Raw genomic sequence first — 22,181 nt, forward strand, 5'->3', positions numbered from 1 at the left:
TTATATCCTCCAGGGGCCAGGTTAAGGGGAAAACCTGGATGCAAGCAGACAAGGCTTACTTAACCCTCTTCTGCCAGTAATCCTCCATGGTGCAGCTACCCTGACTCCTCAGACATTAGGCTCCTGGTCTACCTGTGATGGCGAGGCCAGCTCTGCAGGAAAAAAGGCTGCATGAAAAGGACGGGAGAAGCAGCGGATTGGGAAGAGCTTAATCTTAATAAAATGCTTATCAAGATCCCTGGCACATACAAGTGATGGAGAAGCGTTAGCACTTAACAATATCAGTGCTAACATTATTTTTACACTAACACCTCAACTGAACTCCAACAGGAAGGAAATACTGTTTTTGCAGCCACTTCTATGACGTTCGAGAAGCAATTCCAGAAATGTCAAATGTATTTCTGATTTTTTTTAAGGTACAAATCAAATTCCAACTGCAATGGCCTAAAAGCTTGAGATCCTGAGTTCGAAGAGTAGCTATGCCACTTGCCGGCCGCACGACCTTGAACACGGCACTCCGCCTGTGTGCCTCAGTTTCCCCATCTGTAAAGTGGGGCTATTTAAACCTCTCCCTCGATGGGTGGTCGTGGAGTCCAGCCGGACAGTGCTCTTTGCTACTTCGGGGCCGCACGGGAGCAAGGAGAGCTCGCAGCTCATTTTCCAAGCCCCCTTGGCGGGCGCGGGTACATGGATGCCCGACCCCGAGGCCCACCGAGCTCCGCCGCCTGCGGAGTAGGAGCGGAAAAGGGGGTGGCACCTGCGCTGGGTCCCTGCGTCCGAGGATGTAGGGCGCCCGGAGGCTTGTCCCTGCCGGCCGAACGCCGTCGAGGGCCGGCTAGGCGCGGGCAGCTGCCGAGGGAGGCCGGGTTGACCGGGGTCCGGCGCGCGGGAGGGGGGGGCTCGGATCCCCGGGGACCGCCGCACCGCGGAGATGAAGCCGGAAAAAAGGGAGGGGAAAAGGCGACCCCGCTTGCGGTGCCGCGGGTCCCCAGCCGGCCGGGCTGACGCGCTCACTCACCTGAGGCGCGGATAACCGTGGTCCGTGCAGCAGCAGCGGCGTCGGCGGCGGCGAGGGGCGGGGAGGCTCTGCGGCCGCGCAGGCGCACTGAGCTTAACGTGGGCCGCGCGTGACGCTGAGCCCGCCCACCTCGGGAACTACGAAGAAGATGGCGGCCCAGCTGGGAGGGGCCAGCGGTGCCATCTTGGCTGTAGTTCTTGCCACGGAGTCTACTCAGAGAAGAATCCCAACCTAGAGCTTCCTGAAGGGGGAGGTGTTGAGTGCCTCTTCTTCTTCATCCCAGTCACATCTTACCGAGTCCTAAGAACACTTCTAAGGCATGGGATCTTTTTACATAGGCCCACGGAGGGGCAGTGACATACTCAAAGTCATATGGTACCTAGCACAGTGCTTGACATGTAGAAAGGGCTTAAATTTTTGGTGAATAAATACAGCAATTTAAAAACTAGAAGTCAAGATTCGTCTCCTAATTCCAAGTCCTCCCTTATATAAAGTCTATTACGGGGAAGCGGACTTGGCCCATTGGATAAAGTGTCTGCCTACCACATGGGAGGTCCCCAGTTCAAACCCAGGGCCTCCTTGACCCGTGTGGAGCTGGCCCATGCGCAGTGCTGATGCGTGCAAGGAGTGCCGTGCCACACAGGGGTGTCCCCGCGTAGGGGAGCCCCACGCGCAAGGAGTGCGCCCATAAGGAGAGCCGCCCAGCACGAAGGAGGGAGCAGCCTGCCGAGGAATGGCGCCGCCCACACTTCCCGGGCCGCTGACGACAACAGGAGCGGACAAAGAAACAAGGCGCAGCAAAAAGACACAGAAAACAGACCTCCGGGGGAGGGGAGGGGAATTAAATAAAATAAAAAAATAAATCTTAAAAAAAAAAAAAAAAAAAGGAGTGCCGTGCCACAAAGGGGTGTCCCCCGCGTAGGGGAGCCCCACGTGCAAGGAGTGCGCCCAGTTAGGAGAGCTGCCCAGCAGGAAAGAAAGCACAGCCTGTCCAAGAATGGCGTCACACCCATGGAGAGCTGACACAAGATGATGCAACAAAAAGAAACACAGATTCCAGCGGTCACAGAGGAGCACGCAGTGAATGGACACAGCAGAATAATAATAATAAATCTTTAAAAACAATAAAGTCTATTACAGCTGTCAGCCTACTTTATTGAATGCAACATGAAATATAAATTTTTTTCCCCACGAATGATCGCAAACATTAAACGCCCAACAATTTAAGCAACACCAAAATGTATGGGAAATAATTTCTATAGCAATTCTTTAATATTAACTATCACTGATTAAAATCAAGATCTTCTCCTAAGTAGGGTAAATTTAACAAATATTAGAAGCATCTCAAGGGCAGCAGCTGTCTATAATATTGTTATTTATCTTTTTAGGCTTAGCTTCAGGCACAATTCCTGAGCAAAATTTGAGTAAGGGAAAACTAGTATTAACTGAGTACAGCCCTTTATTATGAAATTTATGTTCATTAACTGCCATTTTCTGAATGTCAAATTGGTTCTAATTCACTATCTACTATGGGTATGTCCTTGGTTAGGTTATTAAGCCAGTACGTGCCTGAGTTCTTCACTTATAAGAAGAAAGAAAAAACAAAAACATAGAAGTTATCTCATGAGGTTGTTTGAGTATTAAATGATAGTGAAGTGTGTGGAGTTCACGGAAGCAGATATGCCTCAAGCACTGGGCTCCCCCCGACCACATGGGAGGTCCCTGTTCCTTTCTCAGTACTGGGAACAGACACCGCAAGTGCAAACAATGAGCAGGTAGGGAGAAATAAGTAAAATAAATCTTTTTTAAAAAAATGCTTAGAGTTCGAAATGTATTATTTTTCTGTGTTATCGTTTTTTACTGAGTTTTTTTTTTATTTCCCACCCACCCCAGTTGTCTGTTCTCTGTGTCTATTTGCTGCTGCTTCTTTGTCCGCTTCTGTTGTTGTCAATGGCACGGGAATCTGTGTTTCTTTTTGTTGCATCATCTTGCTGTGTCAGCTCTCCGTGTGGGCGGCGCCATTCCTGGGCAGGCCGCACTTTCTTTCACCCTGGGCGGCTCTCCGTATGGGGTGCACTCCTTGCATGTGGGGCTCCCCTCCGCGGGGGACACCCCTGCGTTGCAGGGCACTCCTTGCGCGCATCAGCACTGCGCATGGGCCAGCTCCACACGGATCAAGGAGGCCCGGGGTTTGAACCGTGGACCTCCCATGTGGTAGACAGACGCCCTAACCACTGGGCCAAGTCCGCCGCCTGTTTTTAACTGTTGAAGACCCAAAAACAAAAACACTCTGCCCACTTTGGCAGCCTGAGCCTTAAGATGCTCCCACTGGGTGGACTGGGGGAGAGTGTAAACTACAATGTAAACCACTATCCATGTGGTGCAGCAGTGCTCCAAAATGTATTCACCAAATGCAATAAATGTGCCACAATAATGAAAGAGGTTGTTGATGTGGGAGTGGGGTGAGGAGGGTGGAGGGTATATGGGGATCTCATATTTTTTTAATGTAACATTAAAAAAAAAAAGGAAAAAAAAGAAAAAAAATTAAAAAATAAAAGAAAGCTTAACGTGATGAATTAGCTAATAGGAACTGAGGTAAATAGGCTTTGTCCTCAGAATTTATGTTGATTTGACAGGAATTGGGTTAAATTTGATGTATGTTATAGCAATAAGTCCAGAGACTTAATTATTTTATTGACCCTGTCTTTCCTTTTGGGCTTCATTAAATTCCCCCCCTCATCGGAAAGCCTGTGCCTTGCACTTCTTACAGCTTTAGCCCAAATTTATTCATGAACTGTGATTAGTATAGTCCACTGTAGGTGCTTTTGTGAGTTTTGGGAAGAGATCATGTTTTATACAGTCTTATCATCAAATCTCAATGTTTCAGTGGAAAAAAAAGAAAAAGATGCTCCTTCTCCAAGATATCCAAGAGGCCAGCCCACAGAGCAGGACACCAGCTGCCCCAAAACTAAGCCAGGGGACAAAGGGCACGTCAGACCACAGTGGAGAGGGCTGCGCCCCAGGGAGGTGAGGACAGCAGAACCCGCCACCCACATTCCGAGGGCAGTGACAAAGCTCACAGGCCGGAACCCCTTAGGGCTCAGGTCCTCAGCGGGAAATGCCTTTATTCTGAGGGCTCCGCGGGCTGCTCCACCTGAGCAGCTGCTCCGGGCGTCAATGTAACTGTCACCCAGGTCGGGTGCACGCGGGGTGGAGCAGGAGCCCCAGGAAGCTGCAGAATGAGGAGAGGCTGAGCTGCATATTCCCACGCAGGTGGGTTTTCCCTCCCCTCCCCTCCCCTCGCCCCTCCCCTCCTTCCTTCCTTCCCACACTGCCTTCTGGAGGGACAGCAGCAGACCAAACACATTCCCAGGGAAAAGAAAGCCACCGCGTGTGGCCGGTTCCCCCAGGGCAACTTTAGGGCACACCCAAGCAGGAAGCTGGCAGCCCGGGAGCCACAGCCGGCTTGCAGACCTGTTCTGTTTGATTTGCCTGGTATTATGAGAAGTTTTGATTTAGGTCCTGATTTATCTTATCTTATTTTTTTGAGGTACCGGGGCCAGGGAACCCCCACAACTCCTCCCCCTGATATTTTAAATTAAGAGACTTCGTCTCAAACTCTCGATTTCTGATGAAGCAACAAAATAGACGTATCTGGCCATACTGGGCCCAGCATGAGCGGTTTCCTTCCAGCACCTGGAGGACTGACTCATTTCTCCTGCCGGGTCCTGCAGGCATCTCCAGCAGACCAGCTACGTATATTTTATAAATTACTCTTTTAAAAAAATAAATCTTTACAAAGGCATAATTTATATGCATTAAACTGGACAAACTGAAAGTACAGTTCAATGAGATTTGACAAATGCATACACCTGTGAATCCCCCCTACAATGAAGATACAAAATATTTCCATCGCCCCCCAATTTCCTAGTGCCCCTCTCCCGCAAAAACCACAGGTCTGCTCTCTGTCACTACAGCTTTGCCTCTTCTAGACTGTCTGTAAATGGAATCATATAACATGTACCCCACACTGCGCTTGTCTTTTTCTGCTCAACATAATGTTTTTGAAATTTATTCACATTGTTGTGTGGGCCCGTAGTTCATTCTTTTTATTGTGGCACAGTATTCCATCTTATGGACATACCACAATTTGTTTAGCCAATCTCCTGCTGACAATCCTTTGGGTTATTCTGAATTTTGGGCTATTATGAATAAAACTGCTATCAACATTCATGAACAAGCCTTTGTTGGAAAGCAGGTGTTCTCATTTCCTTTGGGTGAATACCTAAGAGTGGAATGGCTAGGTTGTATGATAAATTGACTAATTAAAAAAGAAAACAAAACCACCACATCCTCAAGTTTGAACAAATTCTTGCAAACAAAAATCACAATACAATACAGTAAATTAAATGGAGGATAAATTATATTTCAATAAAGCTGTTAAAAATTCCTAGGCAGGGAAACGGACTTTGGCCCAGTGGTTAGGGCGTCCGTCTACCACATGGGAAGTCCGCGGTTCAAGCCCCGGGCCTCCTTGACCCGTGTGGAGCTGGCCATGCGCAGTGCTGATGCGCGCAAGGAGTGCCGTGCCACGCAAGGGTGTCCCCCGCGTGGGGGAGCCCCACGCGCAAGGAGTGCGCCGTGAGGAAAGCCGCCCAGCGTGAAAAGAAAGAGCAGCCTGCCCAGGAATGGCGCCGCCCACACTTCCAGTGCCGCTGACGACAACAGAAGCGGACAAAAGAAACAAGACGCAGCAAATAGACACCAAGAACAGACAACCAGGGGAGGGGGGAAATTAAATAAATAAATAAATCTTTAAAAAAAAAAAAAAAAAAAGAATCCCACAAGAAAAGCACCACTGAAGGTGCTCACAGCCCTAAATAGGAAAACATATAGGAAGACAGACAATAGTTAATAGGACAATTGTAAAAATGTTCTTTCAGTGCTTGCTTCGGCAGCATGTATACTAAAATTGGAATGATACAGAGATTAGCATGGCCCCTGTGCAAGGATGACACACAAATTCATGAAGCATTTGGTAGGAGACAGGATGTGATGGAGAAGGGGGAGCTGATGCTGAATATATGTAGAATGTTCAATAACGTTAATTGTAAAAATGTGGAAATGGGTAGAGTTGATGGTAACACGTTATAGTGAGTATAATCAACATCGCAGATGTATAGATGTGATTATGGCTGAGAGGGGTAGCCCAGGGAGGTTAATGTGAACTGAAAGACAGCGAGAGGATAATGTAGGGACCGTACAATACGGTGACGTCAGCGGTAGATGGGGATTGCGGTTTTAATACAAGAATGTTCCTCTATTGCAAGGCAGTAATATGGTGATACATGGGAAAATACAATTAATATAATTTATAAACTCTAGTTAATAGTAATATTGTAATATTTTGTAGCAAAGGTAAAGAAGATACTATAACAATGCTAAGGGTAAAAATATGAGATTTAGTTTTACAAGGTGTGAATATGATCAAGCATCTTTTTTTTCATTTTCTTCATTAACAAGGAGACCTTAGTCATGTCATTTAACCAATCTGTGCTCATTTATTCATCTTTCTGAATACTGGAGAAACAAGTGAGTTTATTTTTAGGATTAAATAAGATAACTGTGCTGACAGGATTTTTTTTTTTTTTTACATTACTTTCTTTGAGGAGTCTGGTACAGTTGACCACGCAGATTATCATTACATCCCTTAAAAACCTCTTTGTTCAAATTTTGGACAGGATTTTTTTTTTTTAAGATTTATTTTTTACTTATTTCTCTCCCCTTCCCCTCCCCTTCCCCCGCCCAGTTGTCTGCTCTCTGTGTCCATTCGCTGCCTGTTCTTCTGTGACCGCTTCTATCCTTATCGGTGGCACTGGGAATCTGTGTTTCTTTTTGTTTCGTCATCTTGTGTGTCAGCTCTCCGTGTGTGCGGTGCCATTCTTGGGCAGGCTGCACTTTTTTTCATGCTGGGTGGGACTCCTTGCGCGTGGGGCTCCTCTACGCGGGGGATACCCCTGCATGGCACAGCACTCCTTGCCTGCATCAGCACTATGCGTGCGCCAGCTCCACATGGGTCAAGGAGGCCCCGGGTTTGAACTGTGGACCTCCCCTGTGGTAGGCAGACGCCCTATCCATTGGGCCAAGTCCACTTCCCTGGACAGGATTTTAAAAATTAATGCTTCCATAATTTGTTAAGCTGCCTTTTTTTTCTTTTAAAGATTTATTTTATTTCTCCCTTCCATCCCCGTTCCCCCCATTGTCTGTTCTCTGTGTCCATTCGCTGAGTGTTCTTCTGTGTCTGCTTGTATTATTAGGTGGCTCCGGGAACCGATCCTGGGACCTTCCAGAGTGGGAAAGAGGTGAGTACTCTCTTCACCGCCTCTGTTCCCCTGTTCTGCAGTCTTTTTATTTTCTCTCCTGTGTCTCTTGTTGCATCATCTTGCTGTGCAAGCTCTCCACATCAGCCAGCACTTCTGCGTGGGGCCGCATTCCCACCCACACGGGCCGGCACTCCTCGTGGGCCAGCTCACCACATGGGCCAGCTTGCCCTCACCAGGAGGCCCTGGGCATCGAACCTGGACCTCCTACATAGTAGACGGGAACCCAATTGGTTGAGCCACATCCATTTCCCTGTTGAGCTGACTTTTGTCTGTTACTTTATTTTTTGAAGTTGAGATAAAATTTTCAAAAAATCTTCCATAGATTGCAACAAATGTACCACACTAAAGCAAGGTGTTAATAACAGGGTGGCATATGGGAATTCTGTATTTTATGTCTGGTTTTTCTATAATCTTATAACTCCTCTACAAACAACAAAAGGCATGGGAAATGATCTACCATGAATGAGTCTACAAACACAATAACAAGGAAAAAAGTTAAATGAAAGAAGATGCAACCATCTTTGGAGAGAGGTATTTTAGCCCCATTTTACAGATGAGGAAATGGGGGATAAGTGATAAAGACTCTTTCCATTATACTACTCTGTATACTATATACTATACTCTTTCTATTATACTACTGTGCTTTGGAGAGAACGGGCAATAAATGCTACTCCTGACTTTAAATATTGGCTTTCTTTGGAGCTGTCCATGGTTTACCTTCTTCTAGTATACTCTGGATAATCTCATCTATTCCCAAGACCTCAATAACCATTTATCAGTAACTCCCAAATTTTATTCTCTATTCCAGATTTTTCTACCCAGTTCTCCACCTACATATCCAACAGTCTAGCTGACTTCTCCACTTGATAGCCCAAATTGAACTACTGGTTTTCCCATTTTTTAAAATTACTCCATCATACATCTAATTGTGCAAGACTTCACCCCTTTCCTATTGATACCATTCTAAACTTGTTACTGTATTATCTAATTCTTTTCACATCCCAATGTTGTAGGTTCTACCATTCTCCCAATTTTACAGATAAGAGGTTAAATGACTTTCCCCCCCGTCAATTAGTGAGAGCTAGACTTTTAACAAATAGGTTATATGCCTACTATACTATGGCCCCATGAGCAATAAGCCTTGCTTGAATCTATCTGTTCTCCACACAACTAAAATGACCTTTTAAAATAAAGTTCTGGGGTGGTGGACTTGGCCCAGGGGTTAGGGCATCCGTCTACCACATGGGAGGTCCATGGTTCAAACCCCGGGCCTCCTTGACCCGTGTGGAGCTGGCCCACGCCCAGTGCTGATGCGCACAAGGAGTGCCGCGCCACGCAGGGGTGTCCCCCGCGTAGGGGAGCCCCACGCGCAAGGAGTGCGCCCCGTAAGGAGAGCCGCCCAGGGCGAAGGAGAGTGCAGCCTGCCTAAGAATGGCGCTGTCCACACGGAGAAATGACACAACAAGATGACGCAGCAAAAAGAAACACAGATTCTCGTGCCGCTGACAACAACAGAAGCGGACAAAGAAGACGCAGCAAATAGACACAGAGAACAGACAACCGGGGTTGGGGGGAAGGGGAGAGAAATAAATAAAAATAAACAAAATCTTAAAAAAAAATAAAATAAAGTTCTGAGGGAGCAGACGTAGCTTGGTGGTTGAGCTCCTGCTTCTCATGTACGAGGTCCTGGACTCAATCCCTGCACCTCCTTAAAAAAAAAAGTGAAATTGTAAAATAAAGTTCTGATGGTATCTCTCCCCTTCTTAAAGGTCTCCAATGTCTTTCAGTTTCCTTGTCTGACTGCTTTTACTTGGTCTTAACACACCTACTTTACTTATCCTCTTTTAGTGTCCCAGAATGTTCTACTCTCCCTATCTTTTGAGGTTTTTTCTAAGTGCTATAACTTTGCCTAAAATACTTGCCCTTTTAACTCTCTCGCCCTTCCCAAATCAGTTAAAACATCACATCTGCAGGGAAATTTTCTCATTTCCTGTGTCTCCACTGGACAGTAAGTTCCATGAGGGGAAGCCTCATGTCTGTTTTCTTCTTTAAAAAGAAAAAAAAATGTGCCCCTCCCAAGACGGCTCCCTTGTCTGTCTGCTTGTCTTCTCTAGGTGGCACCAGGAACCAAAACCAGGACCCCTCATGTGGGAGGCGGGCACCCAACTGCCTGAGCCACATCTGCTTGTTTTTGTTCTTTGCACTCTCTCCAGTGTGTAGAACTGTCCTGGCACATAGCAGGGAGCCAGCCTGACGAGCCCAGGGCAGGGCTGGCGGCTCTGTGACCCCGGGTTGCCGTGACTGGGTTGGGGGGCTGGGCTGCCCCCTCCTCCTCTGTGGGTGCTGTAGCAATTCGAGGGGGCCTGGGCTCTCTGAATTAGCCCCCAGGCTGCGAGCCCCTTCCCCTTCCACCCCCGAGTACAGCGATGGCTGATGCCCACCGAGCACTTCCTGGGTGCCCAGCATTGTTTAAACGCTCTCCTTGGACCTCACATCAAATTCTCAAAGCAGCCCTACGGGGTGGGCACTGTCATCCTTGTTCAACAAATGAGGAGACTGAGGCACAGAGCTCCCAGTCACCCCCCACCTGCCGGCTGGTTTGCTTGGTTTTGCTGGCTTTGTTCTGTGTTTTGTGACCCTCCAATAGCCACGGCCCCGGCACCTCTCGTCTCTACGACCTCATGTGCGGGGCGCTCTGGATGCCCATTTAACAGACGTGAACGCTGAGGTTTCAGTGACCGCCTGGAGGCAGGCAGCAAGGAAGGAGCAGAGCCAGGTTTGGCTCTGGGTCCGAGGGCTCTTCCCGCGATGCCAGGCCATCTCCCGAATGTGGGGTGCCAGGGACCTTCCAGGTAGAGCAAAGTCACCCTGAACTAAGCTCTGGGTCCACCTGGCATCAAGAGAGCGGCTAATGGGGGGTCTTGGTGGCCTTGACACACTCGGAGAAATGATGATAGATTTATCTCTACAACAAGAAACTTTATTACGTTTAAGAAATAAATGGGGCGTGACGGACATTCCGAAAAACACCCAGACCTTACGTGTTCAGTTTGATGAGTTCTGACGGACGCACCCAGGAAACCATCGCCTGACGCGAGCCACAGAGCCCCCCGAACCCGAGCGCTGTCACCCCCTTCGCCGCCGATGCCCACCCCGTCCCCCCAGGGAACCACGGGTCTGCTTTAGGTGGCCAGAGCTGCACAGAGGCGGCGCCCCCTCCTGCCCAGCACTTCCCTGCCTCAGTGTCCCCCGGTTCACTTCCCCACCCCACGGCGGGTGGACATCCGCGTCGCCGCGCTCCTGCTTTATGCCACTCAGTTCTGTCCTCTGCGGGCACTGCGTCTGTAAAGCCCCGTGGGGGATGGGTGTCACTGCCTGCACTCGGGGCTCAGGGCAGTTGGGTGAGAAGCCAGGGGACGCACAGCTTGCAGGGGCCGAGGTTGTGTAGGAAGACCCAGTGAGGGGTGGATGGGGACACAGAGGCCTGGCAGGTGGCCCCTGGCCTGGGGACACCCGTTCTAGTGGGAGCTGAATGGTAGGACCAGCAGCAGCCTGCATTAATTAGGCATCTACTGCATCCCTGGCCCTGCTCTTAGCACTTTGCATGGATCAAACTTCGTGGGGACAGAGATCTTTGGCTGCCCCGAGTCCTACCGTGTCCCCCGCGCCTGACACAGGAAGTGCTTGATAAATATTTGTTGAGTGAATAAATTCTTTTCTCTTAGAAAAACTTGGTGAAGTAGTTGCCCCCCCCCCCCCCGGGCTTAGAATGACCTTTGTTCCAGGGCCAGATGGAGAAGTGACCTGCCCGGGGCCTCACCGGCACAAGTAGCAGGTGAGCCTGGCCCCAATGGCTGTGGCTTTTCCTCTGGCTTTCAGCCTCTGGGGTCTGGTCTCCACATCAGCCGCGTTCCCACAGATTCTGCCCAGGAGATTGTGCACTGGGGTGCCCACCTGGCTCCATCTGAAGCTGGAGGAAACTCAGGCTCAGAGGGGTGAGGTGACTTGCCCAAGGCCACACAGCAACAAAGGGTGTGAATTCGGGTCTTTTTGCCTTTCTACCTGTGGTACTTCCTGCCAGAGCATCCGTTTCTCTCTCTCTCCTCCTTTCTTCTCTCCAGTCAGTGTGTTTGCAGCCCAGGAAAGCCATTTTTGTGATTTCGAGACTAGCGGGTCTCGACACACACCACGTTCCAGCCTGCGCCAGGGCAGCGCCTGGCCCCGCGTGCCCCGGGGATGAGCCGCTGGGAGCGCCGCTCGGCCCAGCTGCCCCATCTGGGAGCAGATGCGGGGCTGTCTCCCTCGGGCCATCCCCCACCCCCCAAGCATGGTGCTGGGCCTGCGGGGTGGGGGGAGGCCAGCGGTGACCCTGAGGAGCCCACACTGAGCAGAGGTGGCAGGGAAGGGCCAGGCCCAGGGCTGGAACCAGGCTCCAGGTCTTGGTAGTCCGGGAGGAAAGAGACAGGCTGGGGCTCGGGGTGGAACACGCAGCCCCACCCCCGCCCCGGGAGCCAGGCAGGAATTTTAAAAGAGTGAAGATGGCCGGGCAAGAAGATACATAGTTCTTATTCCTTGGGCTCAGGTTCAGAGAGACAGGAGGGAGTGGTGGGGACTGGGGCACCTGCCCTGCCTGAACAGCAGCTGCCCCTCAGCTCTAGCTGAGTGAGGCCCCTGGGGAATGGGGGCCCAGCACAGCAAGATCTTCTGGGGTTTCAAGGGGAACGGGGAATGTAGATGTCTATGTAATGTCTTCAGATTTTTAAATACTGGCTCCATTCATTTTAAAACTTGTCGCAGGCTGAACAAAACCCGCCAGAGCGCCAGGTTCAGCCAATTTGCAGCCTCTGTTGAGGACAGCCCAGCCGGGTTCCGAGTCAGGATCTGCTGGCTGGGATGGGGGCAGGACCCAGCAGCGGGGCCTGTGGGGAAGGTTCTAGTGGGTGGGTGCCCCTCCCCACCCGGGGCTGAGCCCCTCCTGGCCCTCCCCGCCCTCCCACTGCCTCTGGGGATCTTCCCTCCTGCAAGGACAGAGCAGAGCCTGCATTTGCAGGCAGGTCCAAATTCTCCTCTCCCCTCCCAGGTTCCTGCAGCGTCACAAGTGGGTGACCCCTCGGTGCCCCGGGTCGCCCCCAAAGCCCCGCCCTCAGCAGCCCGTTCTCACCCTTTCCCATCACCCCAGGCCCCAGGCCACGGGCTTCCATAAACGCCACTTTGAACCTTGACCAGGTCGCCTCCGGACCCTGCTTGGGATGAGCAAACCTGCGCTCAGTGCGGGAAATGCCCCGGCCCCACAAGCCCCCGGGGCAGCTGGACCTCGGGCCTCGGCCCCTCTCTCCCGCTAGAACCCAGCCCATCCTCAAGGCTGCCGGGCCTCCACCAGAGCTCCCTTCCGGTCCATTTATCTGGGCTCTAGGCCACGCGCAGGGACTCAGACCTAAAGAGGTGAGACCCATCTCAGGCGGGACTGCAGTGTTTGTTGAATGAATATTCCACTCACTCCCTGGGCATCTCCACCTTCCCAGGGTCCCCCCAGCCCACCCACTTTGTTAGCTCAGCCCTGGCATTTCATCTTCTCAACCTCAGGTCCACGAGCTTCCCAGACACCTCCCCCTGGATGGCCCCCAGGATCCCACTCCGCCGCTTCCCCCAGCCCCCCACAAACTGCTCCTCTGCCCCAATTTCCCCGTAAACCTCATGACCAATGACAGAAGCCTGAATTTCATCCTTAACAGCCCCCGTGCAGCCCACCTGGCCACCCGGGCCTGGCAGCCATCCTCCTCAACGTCCATGGCCCCCCTTGCCTCTGCCTCTTATCCACCCCCCACTGCGCCCCGTCCTTCCCATCACGTCTCGCCCAGTGCCCGCCGCCGCCGCCTCCCTGGCCTCTCTGCAGTGATACTCCCTCGCCCTGACCTCCAGCTTCCCACAGCAGCCTGAGTGACACTGTCCCTGCCGCTCTCAGAATGAAGCTCCCTGTCACCTTCAGAAGGAAATCCGAACGCCTCGGCCAGGCTCCAGAGCCCTGCCGGCCCAGGGTCCTTCCCCGGGCCCTGGCTATGTGGTCAGCCCGAGCCACTCTCGCCTCTCCAGCGAGATGTTCTTCTCATCCCTGGCCTGGCACCAGGTGCCACCGCGCCGGAAGTGCGTCCCCCTCGCCCACCCCCTCTTTGGCTCCTCCATGTGTGCCCTTCGGACTCGGCTTGGATGTCACGGGCTTCAAAAGCCTGCCCTGAATCCTTAGTCCATTTGGGTCCTCCCTGAGGTTCCAGATGGGAGTCAGGTGACACTGGCAGGGATCAGAAATCCAGAGAGCTTCAGCAATTTGTCCAAGGTCACACAGCAAGTCGGTGCAGACCCAGAGCAGCGGTCCAAGGCAGGGCCCTGAGCACATCCCCCCAGAAGGTCCACTGGCCCCACCGCACACCTCCGGGACCCAGGAGCCTGCCCAAGCCCCCGAGCCCAGGGCAGCGCCTGGGAGGCCCGGCAGTGGGCCGCCTGGAAGGCCCCGTCCTGTTTCGGTTTTGTGGTCTCGTGAGTAACGACGAAATTAAATCAGATCAGGCCCATGACTCACTTATGGAGCCGTCAAAACAGAAAACAAAAACAAGCTGGTTCTGGAGAAGTGAGGCCAGGATGAAGAGCGGAGGAGGGAAAAGGCAAGCAGCCGCCGCCGCCCGGGACCGACCGTGGAAACTGCTCTCGGGGACGAGGCAGCGGTGCCAAGCTGGGAGTGCTGAGACCCCGGGGTTTCTGGAGCCCGAAGACCCGGGCCCCAGAGGGAGGGCCTGAGACCCTCCATGCTGTGGACGGCTGCTCTTGTCCTCATGAAAACCCCCAAAAGGCGGGCGCCATTGGAATGCCATTCTACAGAAGAGGAGGAAACTGAGGGTCAGAGCGGCCCAAGGGACAGGCCTCAGGTCACAAGGCCAGGAAGTGGGAGGCCTGGGATTGTGCCCTGGCCCCTAAACCTGTAACAGGACTCAGTCTTGCCATCCGGGAATCGGGCCCCAGGGCCCAGCCCTGATCCTGGGACAACACAGGAGCCAGAGGTCTAGAGAGCCAGGAGGCCCAGGGGTTGGACTTCAGACACGGCGGCCCCTCTCTGCGTCACTCTCTCCATTTATGCAGCGTTGGAGTCATGCCAGGCAACGACTAAGGCAGGCCCTGGAGCTCAGTGGGTCTAACCCAACAGAGCTTCGAAGCCCTGCTCTGTCCACTTTCCAGAAGCCTCTGCCCCCAGGAGAGGAGCTGGAGGTAGAGCCCGTGGTAGGGACCCTGTAGGCCTGCGTCTCCCCAAGAGGTCGCCCTGCGCCAGCGTGAGATGGTGCAGGGAGCTGGGCCGGGCAGGAAAATAGGGACATCCAGCCGGAGAGGGTCAGATTTAAGGGGGCGCTAGAAATACCACCGTCCCGCCGCGCTGGGCCTCCAGGGCTTGCTGTGGGTGGAGCACGGTGCTGGACACTTCTTTCGTTCATTCTCCAAATCTTGATTGAGGTCCTTCTCGTGCCAGGCATTGTGTTGGGCGGTGGGGACAAAGTGGTGACCAAGACATCCAGGAGACACCAGCCTGGAGAGAAGTGGACAGATAAGCAAAAGTCATGACGTGTCAGGAAGTGGTAAGAGCTGCGGAGACCAAGCAAGGAAGGGCGCGCCAGGGTCCGAGGGGGCCCCACTGAGCTGTGCCGCTGAGCAGCGGCCTGAAGCAAAGCATCTCCAGCAAAGCGGCTCCTGGCAGAGGGAAGAGAGAGTGCAAAGGCCCTGGGGCGGGAGCGGGCTGGGCGGCCAGTGGGGCTGGGGCGGAGCCAGCCTCCCAACAAGCTGCTGCAGAAGAGGAGCTGCAGGCTCAGCGAGGGGAAGCCACCTGCCCGAAGACCCCCCGACAGGGAACGGCAGCGCAGGGAGCGCATCAGGCCGCGTGAAGCTTGTCCAGGCTGCCGGGAGCCCCGTGTGCGACTAGGCCGCAGGACCCTGGGTGGCTCCCGGAGAGCCTGTGTCACCTGCCCTGTCACAGCCATGGATGTGGTATTGCACAAGGAGAGCTCGCAGGGAGCCGGCGCCGGCCTCAGCCCTGCCCTCACCCCAGGGGGGCATTTCCTGCTGGCCTTTGCTTGCTTTACCTGATATCGCCTTGTGACCCACGCTTCCTTGCTCACTGCCCCTTTCTCCTCTTAGAACTTAAATCCCCATGGGACCTCATTTGACCTGTCTCTGCTTTAGCCAGTTTGTGTGTCCTGGGTGGTGCTTGACAGATGGTTGTGGACGAACTGGACACGTGGATAAGTGAACGCGCTGGAGGGGACGGGTCGCGGCTGGGCCAGGGCCTGTCCCAGCTCATCCCACGTCCTGCTCCAACCGCCGCTGTCTGTATGAGAGCCGCACCCAGAGCGACCTGCCCTCTGGTTGCAGAGGCCGCGGTGGGGACTTCGGATTCGGAAGCGCCCTGGAGGGAGCTGGCGGGTCCCCGAGCCAGTTTCCCCGGACTGGACGCCGCCCCCACGGCTGCAGGGCCCCTGGGTCCCAAGGGACGTTTCGGTCCGCAGCACAGAGAGTGCCAGGGGCTGCCGATGGCTCTGCAGGCACGAAGGGGCCCGGCCAGCTGGTGCTCAGGTGGGCACCGTTTCAGGTGGCAAAGCGGACCGGACACATGGGGGGCAAGGGCCCGGCCCTGCCCAGGAAACTGTCACCCCTGGCCAGGACTCGGGGTTCACGCTTGGCACGAGGTGAGATCATAGAGTCTGGGGAGAGTTTGGGGCCGGGGGCCACCGCCCGGCTTAACCCCGCGGGGCGCTAGGGCGGTTCCTCAAGCCTGGAATTCTTGGCCATTTCTTCCACTTGCATCCACCCAAGACCACCACCCCGTAATCATAAAAATGCTGCCTCAGAGCCTTATGTGCTGTCACACACACGATGGCAATAACCCCAAGAGCCCAGGAAGGAGAGGGGTCCATTCCTACCATTCCTACAGGACGGATGAGGAAACTGAGACAGAGAGAGGGCCGGGGGCCGGGAGCTCTGATTCCGTGGGGATCCGGAAAGGAGCCTGGGGGCTGGCAGGGAGCGAGGAGGTGCCGCGCTGCAAGGAGGGAGAAGGTGGAGAGCGTTTGCCCCTCACTTGGAGCCTGCTGGGGGCTTCCCAGACCACTCCGAGAGCTCGACGTGCAACCCTGACGTTGGAGGGCCCGAGGCCTCGTTCCAATGGGCAAGAGAAGGGGGGGCTGCGGGAATCCTGGGGAGCCCAGAGGGAAGCTGGCCGGGGACCCTTCAAAAGGGCTCTGCCCAGGGCAGTGGTCCGTGGCAGGAGGGGGACAGAAGGCAGCTATGGGACACCCCACCTTGAGCTTCAGTCCACGGGGGGCCTCTGCTGCCCCCCACCCCCAGCGAGCGAGAGGCCCAGAGAGGGCAGGGCCTCCGTGCCACCCTGTCCCTGCCCTATTTCACCCCCGATGCCAGGTGAGGGGCTGTGGTGGCAGGAGAGGGGCCGGGGAGAGGGCGGAGCCGCCCCCCCACGCAGATACCTGGAGGGGAGCTTCATGCCGAATCAACGAGCACCTTGGTGGCTGTTAGCTGTTGAGCCTCTGCAGTTACTGAGCAGGGGCCGTGTGGGCGACTGAGCTGACCACAGGGCTACCTACTGCCCAAGGTCACCAGCAAAGTCACGGCCGCTGCCTGGGCTCACCCGGGTCAGAGGAAGGGCAAGTGCCAGGGCTGGGGGCAGCACCGAGGAGGTGGGCTGAATCCCGAGTCTGGTACCCTCCGTCTGCCCGGCCCGACGGGGGTTCCTGGCAGGTGGTGTCTGGTGCACTTGAGCCACCAGCGTCCACCAGCACACAGCGCTTGGCGCACCGCGGGCCTGCGAGGCGGGAGGGACCCGCTGTGGACCGTCCTGCTTCCTTTGGAAGGCGGCGGGGGTCTCCCCCGGGAGCCGGTGGGGAGAAGCCAAGGAGAGGCTGCCGTGAGCTGGGTGGGGTGAGGTCACCCCTCCCCCCGAGCCTCGCTCAGTCTGGGGGAGGATGGGCTGCACCTGCCGTCAGGGGGTGCAGGGGCATGAGGCAGCCGCCGCCCACAGGGAGCCTGGACTCACGGTGCGGGGGGCGCGTGCCGGGGGCACCCCTTCTCTCAGGCTCACCTCCCTGTCTCGGGAGTGAAATCACGCTCATGTCTCTCCCGTCGCATCCTCTCTTCCCTTTCTCTCCCTTCCACTTTGCCCAAGCGGCCAGTGCGCGCCAGGCCGGGACTCAGCGACGTCCCCCCAGCTCCTCCGCCCGCAGGTGGGGTCCCAGGTGTTAGGGAAAGGGCGCAGCGCCCCCACCCAGGAAAGAGCGGCATCGGGGGTGGGGCTGGGGAGAACTTTCCAGGCAAAGGGAAGGGCCCTGATAGAGAAAGGGCCTGTTGTGTTTTGAGGTCAGCAAATGTCCACAGATCCCCGGGAGCAAAGGGGCGAGGGGAAGTGTGGAGGGCAGCGGGGGGCGGGGGTCAAGGGCAGAGCTGGTGACGTGGGCCCGCCCGAGAGCGGTTTCCATGAGGAGGCCGTGGAAGCTGCCCCTCCCATCTGATCGTCCGGAGCACCCCCCCAGGAGAGAGAATGCCGTCATCGCTTCCCTGGGGGGGGCGGTCTCTGGAAGGGGCCACCGGGCATGACCTCCCGTTGACCCGTCTCCTGTCTGAGTCCCCAACTGGGGGGTCCCCGAGTGGCTGAGAGATGAACTCATCGGCCGCCCCCTGCGGTGCCGCTGGCCGCGTGTCCGCCGCCTGATGGGGGGACAAGGACGCTGTGTTCCCAGCTGGCGCCCCAAGCTCCTTGGCGGGTAACTGGAGCAGCCGAGGGGCCTGGGAAGTGGCCTCAATGCCACGATTGTTCCCCCGGCGTGAGAGTCCCTGGGAGCCGGACCTGCAGGCGCGCTGGGCGGGCAGCAGCTGCGGGCAGATCCCGTGCTCAGCCCGCCAGGCCCCTGGGCCCCAGGCCCCGGGAGGAAGTCCGGCCGCTCCGGGGACCACCGCCTCGGTCGTGCCACCGGCGGCCACGCAGCCAATGGCTCCTGCCGTCTACAAGCAGCGGCTTCTTCTGCCCAAGGACTGGGCATCGTGACCCGTTGAGGGCATTCCTTTCATCTGTTCATTCATTCGTTTATTCCTTAGTCATTAAGGATGAAAACGAGCAGTAAATGCTTAACGGCTCGGGCATTTTTTTAAAGGCGGGACTGGATTTCGAACCCAGGACCTCAGATGTGGGAAGCAGGCACTCAACCACTTGAGCTACATCCACTCCCCATCAGGCATTTTTTCCTTCCTTGACTGAGTAGGCAGACTTCACTACATTTAATCCTCACCACAGCCTTATGGGCTCCCTCAGCTTGGCTGATTTAGAGCCCGGAGGCTGGTGGACCACTCCCCAGCTTTCCCACCAGCAGGACTCGGGGCTGCTTCCTTCACTTCCTGACTCACTAAACAACGGGGCTGTTAGAACACCTCTTCCAGTTTCCTCACAGGCTAGAGACCAAATATGGAAACTTCCTGAGGCTCTGTGTAATTGACAATAAAGTTGACCCTTTAGGTGGGGGAAGAAAAGGAAAGATGGATAGAGAATGTATCTTCTCTTCCACACCCACGAAACAGTTACAAAGAGAGCCCCACAACCAGCCATCATTCAGTTTCCAAAGGAAGAAATGATCCTGACATAGGCTGAGCTCACTATTGAAAACCAGACGTAATTAAGAAAAATACACAAAACAGCTTGTCATAGTCCCCCTCTTTGGGAAGCCGTCAGGCTAGGTCTGGCAGCTTTGTAACTGAACGCGTGCCTGCCCCTGCCCCCGCGAATTTACTCCTGGATATTCACACCCAAGAGAATGGCCTGCGCTCTTCACCCAGTGCCGTGGGCGTGGGGCTGGCCTCCACTGGCTCGTGGGGGCCAGGAGGGCCCCTCTCTTCCCAGCTCAGCACTTGGTGGCCTCGTGCTGCTAGACTGAAATCAGCCATGGTGGGAGTAGCTACACCACGGAAATTGGCGGCCACCACGAAGCAGGCTTCTTTCTCTTGAAGGGCTGTTGTTCAAGTTTAGCAGCCATGGGTAGGATGCGAGAGTGGCCCTGTTCGTACCAGCCCCAAACCGGATGCCGCCTAGGTTTCCATCGACAGCAGATGATGGTGTGAATTCATGCACCAGAAGACCAAGCAGCAACCAGGTTAGACCCGCACGACGCTCACAGCAGCCTGCGTGAATCCCGCGGACTTGATGCTGAGTGTCACGGACACCGAAGGGCTCCACTTACATAAAGTTAAGAAACAGGCAAAGGCCCCTGCGGTAGGAAGCAGCTGCGGCTCAAGCAATTGAGCTCTTGTTTTCCATATGGAGGACCTGGGTTCAATCCCCGGGACTTCCTGGTAAAAAAAGAAAAAAGGGGTCCTAGACCTGTGTGGAGAGGCACAAGCCCCCCGCCACAGCAAAGCAATGCACCAAAAATATGATGAGGCACCGTGTACAAAAAAAATAGTAAGCTATGGTGTTGGAAGCCATGACAGCGCTTAAGGCCGCGTGTAGGGGAGGGGTGGGGGGGGCACCGGCGGGGTTTCGGAGGTGTTGGTGACGTCGCGTCCCTGTATCTTAGGGCTGGGACACGGGTATGTTCACTTCATGACACTCCATCAGCCTGACATGCATAATGTGTGGATGTTTTTGTAAGTATGTTGGTCTTCAACAAAATGAATAGTAAAGAAGTATAAATAAAAGAAAGCACGAGACACCAAACTAAAAATTGATCTCCTAAATAACTCTGGGGTCAAAGAGAAAATCCAGGGAAGCGGATGTGGCTCAAACAACTCAGCTCCTGTCTACCATAGGGAAGGTCCAGGGCTCGATACCCAGGGCAAGCTGGCCCACGTGGGGTGCTGCCCCATGCAGGAGTGCCGGCCAACGTGGAGAGCTGATGCAGCAAGGTGATGCAACAAAAAGAGACAGAGGAGAGACAATAAGAGGCTTAGCAAACCAGGGAGCTGAGGTGGTGCAGGAGAATGATCGCCTCTCTCCCACTCCAGAAAGTCCCAGGATCAGTTCCCAGAGCCACCTAATGAGAACACAAGCAGACACAGAAGAGCACACAGTGAATGGACACAGAGAGCAAACGGTGGAGGGAGGGGGGAGAAATAAAATAAATGTTAAAAAAAAGAGAGAGAGAAAAACTGTAACTGAACTGAAAAGCACTATTCTCCCAGGAATTTGTCCTAGGTCATTACCCATGGACATGCGGAACCACTAATTCTGAGAATTTTTATTGCAGTGATTCAGAATAGTAAAATATTGATTATTATACAAGCGTTTAACAAAGGAGATTGGGCACATCTATCATAACGCAGCCATACAATGGAATATTATACAGTCATTAAAATTTTATGGTAGAGGAAAATGTTTTAAGACATGAAAAGATTGTTCACAAGGTATTATTAGATGGTTATAACTGTTTTTAAAGCACACGTTTTGTACAAGGAAAAATAACCAGATAACAATACACCAACATGCTAACAGTTATCGCTGGATAATGGAATTGCAGGTGACAAAATTATTTGTTGTTCTTTTTTACGTTTTGCAAACCTCTGCTGTGAACCCAAAGAGTTTATTAAAACCACATAGCTCCTAGATGATGCTTCACAGAGAATAAATTTTCAAAAGCTCTTTCTTGAATGAATGAATGAATGAGAGCGAGTGAATGATTTCTGGGGAAACACCTCAGCACACTTCCCCTGTGGGAGAAGCAGGAGTGCCTGGAACGATTCCCTTACCTGACTGGGATGGTGAGGATAAGGGGAGACACAGGAGCTGTGCGATGAGCGTGTGTGGAAAGAATGGGGGGTGGAGAGGGCTTTCAGCTTCCACAGCTCTGGGAACAGCAGAGCCAAGAGGCTGTCAGGAGATGGAGAGAAAACGCACCTCTTCCTCCACCTTTTGAAGCTCCTGGTAGATTAAAACCACGATTTCTTAGCAGGGGAGATGTCATCTGTTACACTGAATAAGTAACAACTGAGACCATGCCAGTTTGGCGGGCTGGCAAGAGCCGGTTTGATCGGGGCTTCAAAGCACTTGGTGGCTGCAAGCGACCGCGACGCGAGGAGCCAGGCCGTGGACGTGAGCAGCAGGCGCGCCCACGCCTGCTGCCCCTTCGCTCCGGGGAGCCGCTTCCCAGCCCCTCCTGGGACATGACGGCAGCGCAGTTCACAAGGTCGCTGCCACGCTCACCAAGACGACTGCCTCTTAGTGTCCTGGTGGGAGGACAGAGTCTAAAGCTGGGCGACACTCATGTTCTTCGTCCGGTCCCGCCACGTCAGCTCCGTGACGTGGAGCTTCGCGTGAAGATGCTCGAGTCCACACCTGGGCCCTTTGGGCCCGCATGCGTGAGTCAAATGGACATTTTGCGGCTCTGTCTCCCACCCACCCCATTCTCCCCAGTGGGAGACCCCACTGCACAAGCCCCCGCCACCCAGAGGTCTTCTGGCCTTTCTGTGCACGCCCGAGCCCCGGCCACCCGCAGTTACTCTGCCCGAGCTGGGGTTGTTGGCAGGGAGGTGGGGGGATGGGGGGAGGGCAGGGGGCGCAGACCGGGGCCTCGCACCACTGACCTGGGCCACACAACTTCTGCGCCCCTGAACTTCAGGGCAAAGGGAGCTCCTGTGCAGCGAAGGGCTGCGTTAGGCAGGCGCTTGCGGGAGGATTTGTCGGTCACTCCTAGCGCTGTGCAGAGCGGGCAGGAACTTTCTGAGGGAAGGAGCCCCCCTTGCCCTCCACCCTCCCT

The 22,181-nt window shown here is 54.3% G+C and overlaps 1 protein-coding gene and 1 pseudogene across 7 annotated transcripts in view; one reads left to right on the forward strand and one right to left on the reverse strand.

Moving 5' to 3' along the window:
* NDRG3 (NDRG family member 3) overlaps positions 1-1,145 on the reverse strand; it is a 117,373-nt gene extending 116,228 nt beyond the window's left edge. For 2 of the 7 annotated variants that reach the window (XM_071211699.1, XM_058287039.2), the window contains exon 1: positions 1,019-1,117. The gene's annotated coding sequence lies outside the window, so the exon portion shown is untranslated. Of the gene's footprint in view, positions 1-1,018 lie in introns of all 7 variants that reach the window. The other 5 variants (XM_004459038.3, XM_058287037.2, XM_071211697.1 and 2 more) reach the window with 5 other exon arrangements.
* Positions 1,146-5,960: 4,815 nt separating this feature from the next.
* On the forward strand, positions 5,961-6,055 carry LOC111764273 (U6 spliceosomal RNA; annotated as a pseudogene).
* The last annotated feature ends 16,126 nt before the right edge of the window (positions 6,056-22,181 follow it).

Source organism: Dasypus novemcinctus, chromosome 24 (genome assembly GCF_030445035.2).
Source record: "Dasypus novemcinctus isolate mDasNov1 chromosome 24, mDasNov1.1.hap2, whole genome shotgun sequence".
In the NCBI taxonomy this organism is placed as follows: domain Eukaryota; kingdom Metazoa; phylum Chordata; class Mammalia; order Cingulata; family Dasypodidae; genus Dasypus; species Dasypus novemcinctus.